Below are 8,412 nucleotides of genomic sequence, written 5' to 3'. Positions count from 1 at the left end.
AAAAAAAAAAAAAAGGAAGGAAGGAAGGAAGGAAGGAAGGGGTGAGCCTTTAACCTCTGAGCCATTTCTCTAGCCCAGAAGTTTCATTTTTAATTCTTGAAACTTGACAAGATTTGGAATCACCTAGAAGACACATCTCCGGGTGTCTGTGAAGGGACTTCCAAAGATTCCCTCGGGGGTAAGGCCTGCCCTCAAAGTGGTTACCGCCTCCCACTGGGTGACCCAGATCTAGAGCTGAGGAAAAAGCAGCGTGTGCCTGCCGGCATGTCTTCCTGAGCACGTGTGTGTGTGTGTGTGTGTGTGTGTGTGTGTGTGTGTGTGCATGCGTGTGTGCATGTGAGCGCATGCATCACTGCTGCCGCCATCAAGTTCAAGCCGCTTCAGCCTCCAACATGAACCGGAGGCCAGTGACTCTCCAGGAGCTGCAGGTCCTCGGAGCCAGAGCGGAAGTGCTGGGGCATCCAGCTTTGTGGACTGCACAGTCAACGGCATGTTCTGCCTCGCTGACATGCAGACAGCCACTGCTGGGCTACCCAGCCAGTCCACTAAAGCCCTTCTTGTTAGCTATCTACATTCTGTTGGTTCTGTTCCTACAGAGAGCACTGCCTAGCAGACATATACCAACTAGACTGGCTAAGGCATTACTGAAACTTCTTCTCTGTCTCTATGGGTTTTTGTTTGTTTTGTTTTTAAGACTAGTAGCTCAAGCTAGCCTCAAATTCCATGCGTTCTTCTTACCTTAGCCTCCTAAGTGCTGGGATTCTAGGAGTATGTCCTAAAACTTAGCATACAAACCCTGATTCACACTCTCCTAGTGGAGTGATGGGAGTCTGTGTTGTATAATGCCACATGCCTGTCTACACCATGGCAATGCAGAATTTCTTGGGTTACATGCTTAGTTGGTTGGCTTCTTGTTTGCTTGGTTTTGAGACAGGGTCTCAATGTACAGCCCAGGATGGTCTTGAACTCTCAGTCCTGCTCAGTCTTACCTGCATGCAGCATCTCTTGAGTGCTCCAAAGTCTTTTACTAGAAATTCTTCTGCCACGGCCTCTCTCCCAGCAAGTTTTGATGTTCTCCCTTTTTTAGCTTTTTTTAACTTTTTTATTGACAACCACCTGACATACGCACTATGTGCCATGATCATAATCCCTTCCCCCATTTGTCCTCCTCCCCACCCCAGTCAATCTCTTCTTTTCCGATAGTCCCCGTTCTATTTTGATATCATCATATTTTCCTCCAATGCTCGCAGGTCTTATATTGGTAGCATGAGCTACTGTGAGGTCATGAATGCCATGGCCACTTTATGTCTGAAAGACAGTATTGCAAAGCACGTGTCCCCTTCCTTGGGCTCCTAACATTCTTTCTACCACCTCTCTCACAACAATGCTGTCTCTTTCTTGATCTTACTGGAAGCGTCAAGAGACTGCTTTCCAAGAACTGATATGCTTTCTACAGTGAAATCTTTAGTGGCTTGTGGCTTAAAACCAATGAGGATTTAGGGGCTGGGGATGTAACTCAGTACTAGGGTTCTTGCTAGCAGATGCAAGGCACTGGATCCAATTAGTAGCACTATAAACAGCTCTACAGAAAAACCAAAACATTAAGAGTTTGTTGTTGACCAGTCACACCACCAGAACAGCCAGCTGTATGCCCAGGCTGGTAATGAAACTACGTGTTGGGTTTTGCCTGGCAGACAGAGATTACAAAATCATGTCAATTCCAGGGGGGTTAATGTCAATGTGAAAATATGCATCTTGACATCCATGAAATGTGACATGTGCTTTAAGTTACAACAAATGTTGATGGCATGCATGTAACATTTTTGTGCTCCTCTCACTTTAACTAGCTATCCTGTTTACTAGGCACTGTTACCTGTAACGCCACAAAAGCTTCTGCTGGACTATTAAGGTTTGTAATTTAGGTCTGCAGCCACCTGGCTGGAGAAGGTGTCACTGGGCAAACCTTAGGGTCCAGCCCTAAGGTGTGCTGGTGGGTTTGGAAGTCCAGTCTAAAGAGATGCAAAGTGCCTGAGCTTTGTCTGGAGTTGCTGAATTGTGCTTGCTGGCTTTTCAGTGGTGCTTGTGGCTTTTCTCTCTCTGCTTGGACCTGTGAAAGCAGGGCCAGCTTCTCCTGCCATTATGGAACTTCCCCTGGATCTGTAGGCTACAATAAATCCCTTCCTCCATAACTGTGCCGGGTCTGGAAGTTCATCTCGGCGAACCTGAAGTGTCTGCTGCGCTGTCTATCAGAGGCAAATTGCAAAGCTGAAACGTCTCCTTTATATGACTCTGTCACTAGCTTTCATGTTATCGTATATTTGGTTGTCTTTCCAGCACCCACTTTAGAAAACAACTTTTTCAAAAAAAAAAAAAACCCTCCTTTTAATGTTCAATTTGTTTTTGAACAATTCCTATTCCCCTACTAAGTTAGCTTTAAAAGATAGGGGCTAAGGACACAGCTCAGTAATTAGCAGCATGTGCTTGTAAAGCCTACTGGTCTGGGTTTGATCCAACAACAAAAGGTAGTGCAAGCATCTGGCATTCAATCACAACAGCAACACACACACACACACATGTGCAAGCAAATATACTTCTTAATTTTATTTATTTATTTATTTAGTTAGTTAGTTAGTTAGTTATTTGAGAGAGCAAGACAGAAAGAGGCAGAGAGAGAGAGATGGTTGCACCAGGGCCTCCAGCCACTGCAAACAAACTCCAAATGCATGTGCCACCTCGTGCATTTGGCTTATGTGGGTTCTGGGGAATAGAACCGAGGTCCTCTGGTTTGGCAGGCAAACACCTTAACAGATAAGCCATCTCTCCAGCTCACAAGTAATTTTTTTAAATTTTTTTTTTAAAAAAGAAAGATATAACCATGTGGCAGAATGAAAAGATTCTTCAGACCTAATTCTTCTAGGCCAAAAACGATGCGATACCCTCAAATGAGACAAGTTTTGAGGAACCCATGAGTTTCAAAAGAAAAGAGCTAAGTCCACGGGAGAATGTCCTTGAGTCACGCTTAGTTTTAACATTCTTCCAAGTAACAGCCTGGAAGGCTGCATGCACCACAGAGGGAAACATCTGGAGCACTGGGGCCTGTGCAGGATTCCGCTCCACGAGGGCAGCTTGTCCTCCTGGCTCTGCTGCGCTTTGAGCACGCTTACCTCACCAGAATCCATGCTGCCATGCTGCTTTCGCTTTGTTGTTGTTGTCGTTTTGTTTGTTTAATTTTTATTTATTTATTCGAGAGCAACAGACAGAGAGAGAAAGAGGCAGATAGAGAGAGAGAGAATGGGCGCGCCAGGGCCTCCAGCCACTGCAAACGAACTCCAGACGCGTGCGCCCCTCTTGTGCATCTGGCTAACGTGGGTCCTGGGGAACTGAGCCTCGAACCGGGGTCCTTAGTTCTGAGACAAGGTTATGACTTGAATGTGACCTGTCTCCCACTGGCTGCAGTGTCTGAGCACTCCGTCTTCAGCTGGTGGCGCTGTTGTGCGGGGCTGGGAACCGTGGGGCCTGCCTGGCTGAGAGCAGGCCTTGGAAGGTTCTGCCCACTTCTCATTCTGACTCTCTCTCAATCTCTCTCTCTCTCTCTTTCTCTCTCTCATTCCTTCCTCTTTGGCCAAGGGAGCCTCTCCTGCTGCCCTCTAAGCCATGCTGGGCTGACATTCTCTGAAACCCTGAGCAAAACAAATTTTTCCTCCCAATCTGTCAGGCATTTTGTCACAGTGACGAGAAAAGTAATTGATGTGGTCTCACTGTGAAGCCCAGGCGGGCCTTAACCTGCCATCCTCCTGCCTCAGCCTCTTGGGTGGCAGGATTTCAGACATCCTGGGGCTGCAGGCCCTCACCACCGGCTTGCTGTTGACGGTTCACTGTCCTGGCAGCAGTGTTGGAGGTGGAGCCTTGGAGGGGTGATTAGGACGAAGATCTCTTCTCTTAAGCTGAATGGCGGAAAGCATATTGTTTTTGATTGTTTGTTTGTGTGTTTTTCGATTTTTCGAGGTAGGGTCTCACTCTAGCCCAGGCTGACCTGGATTTCACTCTGTATTCTCAGGGTGGCCTTGAACTCACGGTGATCCTCCTCCCTCCGCCTCCGAGTGCTGGGATTAAAGACGTGCGCCACCACACCCAGCTTGCAGATTGGTTTTTTTTTTTAAAAAAAAAAAAAAAAAAACTATTATTGTTTGTCTTATGTTTGTATTTTATATTATTATTCGCAAGGGGAGAGAGAGACCTGGGAAGCCAGGGTCCCCCACCACTGTGTGCAACTGGGTAACTGGGGAATCGAACCAGCCGGCTGACTTTGCAAACAAGTGTCTTAAGAGATCCATCATCCAGCAGTGGCTGGACGGGACAGCAGAGCTTTCACCCTGGAACTCGGCAGCAGAAGCTCCGGTGATCAACACACAAGCCACTAGCCAGCAAAGCAAAACGCCACCCTTTTCCGCATGTGCCCACGTCACCCTGAGCTAACTGGTTTCCCGTGCCCAGGAGACTTGCCCATAGGATGTGAGGTTGTGGGGGAGGGGGAGCAAGAGGGAATGAGGAAGGGTGGGGGTCACTTTCTCTGTCTTACTTCAGCTGTAAATTTTCTGGGCTATACGACCGTGACAATTGATTTATTTTTCATTTAATACAGATTTATTCTGTGAAGCTTTGAACACTCACTGACTCGGAATGGGAAATTTTCAGTTTAGCAAAGCAAACGCTCAATAAGTATTATTGGATATGAAATTTGTTAATCTGCACTTCCCCTGTTCAGAGATAACCATATTTTCTGCTGCCCCATTTGACAGATCTCCAACCTCAAGCGTTTCAATGTTAATCGGAAATGATAAATGATCAAAGCTTATAACCTGTTTTCTTTTCAGGCAGGACTGGCATTTTAAAAAAACTTGCATTCTATAAAAAAAAAAAAAAGACCCAAAGAATAAATCAGGAACCCCTGGGGAATCTAATCAGATCTATCATGCTAAGTAGGAAAGCCATCCCTGCCCCCAACCCCTGAAGAAAAGATCTCAAGGAGATAGAAATTAAATTGCCAAGTCTAATGGATTCCCTGTGTGACTAACTCATTGTATTGTTTCGCATGTTGGAGGAGATACACGAATTTCACGGACAGGCTTAGACACTCCTGCCTGGACAGCTGCTGCCCTGCGCCTGTGTCTAAGGTCAGGTTCATTGCTGGTGGAGCTCAGCAGTTCTTACTCAAGTGGGTTGAATGCGTAAAAGAGTTTTCTGTTGACATTATTCTGCGGCTTCCAGGGGACCCCTTCCCACCCAGACTCCTCTCTCTCACCTCCCCTTCGTGGTGGGAGGCGGATGCGATTAAAGGAGTAGGGTAGATGAAAGAGCTTTCATCTGAGAGTTTGAATAGCATGAAACTCTTCAAGGTCACCCAGATGTACCAAATACGCCCTGCCCCTTAGGGCTTCCAACCTTCACCTTTATTTTCAACAATTTGCTTCTTTTTTTTTTTTTTTTTTGGTCACCGTTTCTTAGTCAAAATCCAAAGAAAACATGAAATGGGGAGGCCTCCGGGAGAGAGGGAGGTAACTACATCCCACAGACATAACAAGATTGTGACCTTCCACTTTCTTTTTTCTGATGTTCTCACGTTGATCATCCTTCCAGCCTTCCGACTGCACCCTTGGTAATAAATGTCTCAAGTGGTCTTTAAGATAGTGCACATAATGTTTAATCCTTTTATGCTTCAATTCTATTTGCTGCAGTTTAATATCTTTAAATATATATATATGCATATATATACACAGATATATTTAGAAAGCATCAATTAAAATATATTGAATAATGAGACAAATATTAATCATATGGCTCCTGACTGTACATACATTTATGCACATAATCTTAAGAGTATAGCATGGAATTAAAGGTTTTCAAGGGTTAATATGTTGTCTTGCAATATGCTAAATCCCTGTCAGAACTTAGGGACCAAAAGAAAAAAGAACTTGGGAACCTCATCCCACGACTCCTAAGCTGAGTACATGCTAAAAATGTGACGCGTTCAGTTTTCATTGTTCCTGTGGTACTGGTGGGCAAAAGCAGCTCCCCGCAGCACTAAGCGGGTGCGCTCTATCACCGGTGTCTAAAGCTCAAAGTGAGTGGCTCAAGAGTCTTCTAGACTGACCACTTACCAGAAGCTATCAAATTATTTACAACATTAGTTTTGGTTCTGTTAAAATAGGAATTGCTTACCAAGCACGGTGGCATATACCTACAATCCCAGCACTTGAGAGGCTGAGACAGGAGGATTACTGTGAGTCCAAGACCAGCTTGGGCTACATGGGAAATATAAAACTAACTAGCAAGACCCTGTATCAAAACAATGAAGGAAAGATAAAGAAGAAAGAGAAAGAGGAAAGAAGGAAGAAGAAAGGAAAGAGAGGAAGGAAGGAAAAAAGAAAGAAGAAAGGAAAAAAAGGAAGAAATAGGGACTGAGATGATGGCTCAGTGGTTAGAGGCATTTGTTTGCAAAGCCTGCCTACCTAGGTTCAACTCCTAAGCCACCCATTTAAGCTGGACTCAAAAAGTGGTACAAGCAGTGGATGGGCCTTTGCAGTGGCAAGAAGCCCTAGTGCACCCATACACATAAACATATGCAAATCAATATATACCTAAAACAATAAAGGGAGGAAGGAAGGGAAAGAAAGGAATTGCTCAAAAAAGTAGGTCCAAGTATGAGACTTCTGGTCACAATGGCAGATGTGTCACCAAACTAGAACTTCAGGGGAGAAAGAAGATAGCAGAGAGTACTGTGGAGATCCAAGGTCCATCAATTTGGCAAGATGAGTCAACTGCCCACCACAAAATGTGCCAACTCTACCACATTCAATGGGTTCCAGAAGAATCTGCAGAGGAAGCAGTGATGAATACTGCTCCCAATGCTCATCTGACAACTGCCTCCAGGGAAATAGCAACAAACACAGTGGTGAACTGAAATACATTGTAACAGAAATATGGAGCTTACAGAGAACTCAACACTAAAAACAAACTGCTAACACTTCCACCAAGGCTCAGGGACTGTTTGTTGCAGAAGAGGAGGCCCAAAGACTGTAAGAGCTACAGAGTGAGTAGGAATATCCTCAGGCAAAACACACACACACCCCTGGCCCCCCAAAGACTGACAGAGGCCCTAATTACTCCACAGGACCTTATTGAGGAAGGCCTTCAAGGAAATGGAGACCAGGGATAAAGGGATATATATGACTGACTATATAACCTATATAATTTTTTAAAATTTTTAAAAAATGTATATAATAAATAATTTTAAAGTATATTGATTAGAGAAAGAAATCACAACATACAAATAAGTTGAATATGCCTGATCCAAAATCCCAAATATAATTTTTTTTAAATGTGGAACGTTTCACAAATTTGTATGTCATCCTTGCGAGGGGGCCATGCTAATCTTCTCTGTATCGTTCCAATTTCAGTATATGTGCTGCTGAAGTGAACACCCAAATATAATTTTTTCATGCTGAAAAAGTTTCAGATTTTGTAACATTTCACATTTTGCATTTCTCTATTAGGAATGCTCAACTGATAATCTATGCAAATATTCTAAAATCTAGAGGGAAAAAAATATCCAAAATCCTTCCAGTTCCAAGCATTTCAGACTTAAGGGTACTGAGTCTGCACTATGACTGACTGCATCTCAAACTCTTCCTTTTTCTATCAGTTGCAACTTGAAATGCGCAAAGGAAAGAAAAAAGACAGTGTGAGTCAAAAGACCAGATGCGTAGCAGATTAAGATGGTTTGCTACACTTAGCAATGAGAGAGGGAATCAGAAGACCCAAATTCCCAGCACATAATAGGCTGTAGGCTGGGGAGATGGCTCAGGGGCTGAAGGCATTTGCTTGCAAAACCTGCCCACCTGGGTTCAGTTCTCCAGGCACCCACATTAAGCCAGATGTAAAGTGTTGCACACATCTGGTGTCTGCTTGCAGCAGCAAAAGACCCTGGCATGCCTGCGCACGCGCACGCGCGCGCACACACACACGCAAATAAAGGCTCCTTAAGGCAATGCCATAGTCAGCTTCACATTGCTGGGGTGAACTTCCAAACCAGGCACGATTTATGGGAGCAGTGGGATTTATTTCTGGCTTGCAGATCCAGGGGAAGTTCCATAATGGCAAAAATGAGAAAACCCACCACCAAAAGCAAAAGCAAAAACTGACAGCCAAACTGCAGGGAGCCCAGGCAGAACTCAGACTTCTCTCTGTATAGCTGAGGCTGGAATTCAGATCTGCCCCAGTAACACCTGAGGATCTGCCCACAGTGACACCACCTCCAGCCAGGCAGCTGGAGATCTAAATGACAAGCTTTAAGAAGAGATGGCTTACTGGCTGAGTGCTTGTCTGTGAAGTCTAAGGACCTGGGTTCGAGGC

General features: G+C 44.7%; 1 non-coding gene across 1 annotated transcript; it reads right to left on the bottom strand.

Annotated features, from left to right (window-relative positions):
* Window positions 1–7,374: 7,374 nt before the first annotated feature.
* LOC123460395 lies at window positions 7,375–7,481 on the bottom strand. The gene has a single exon (XR_006636960.1). It is a non-coding gene; the product is annotated as a U6 spliceosomal RNA (small nuclear RNA).
* Window positions 7,482–8,412: the final 931 nt, after the last annotated feature.

Source organism: Jaculus jaculus, chromosome 4, assembly GCF_020740685.1.
Source record: "Jaculus jaculus isolate mJacJac1 chromosome 4, mJacJac1.mat.Y.cur, whole genome shotgun sequence".
In the NCBI taxonomy this organism is placed as follows: domain Eukaryota; kingdom Metazoa; phylum Chordata; class Mammalia; order Rodentia; family Dipodidae; genus Jaculus; species Jaculus jaculus.
The sequence above is the reverse complement of the archived record's forward strand: the minus strand, read 5'-3'. Positions and strand labels throughout refer to the sequence as shown.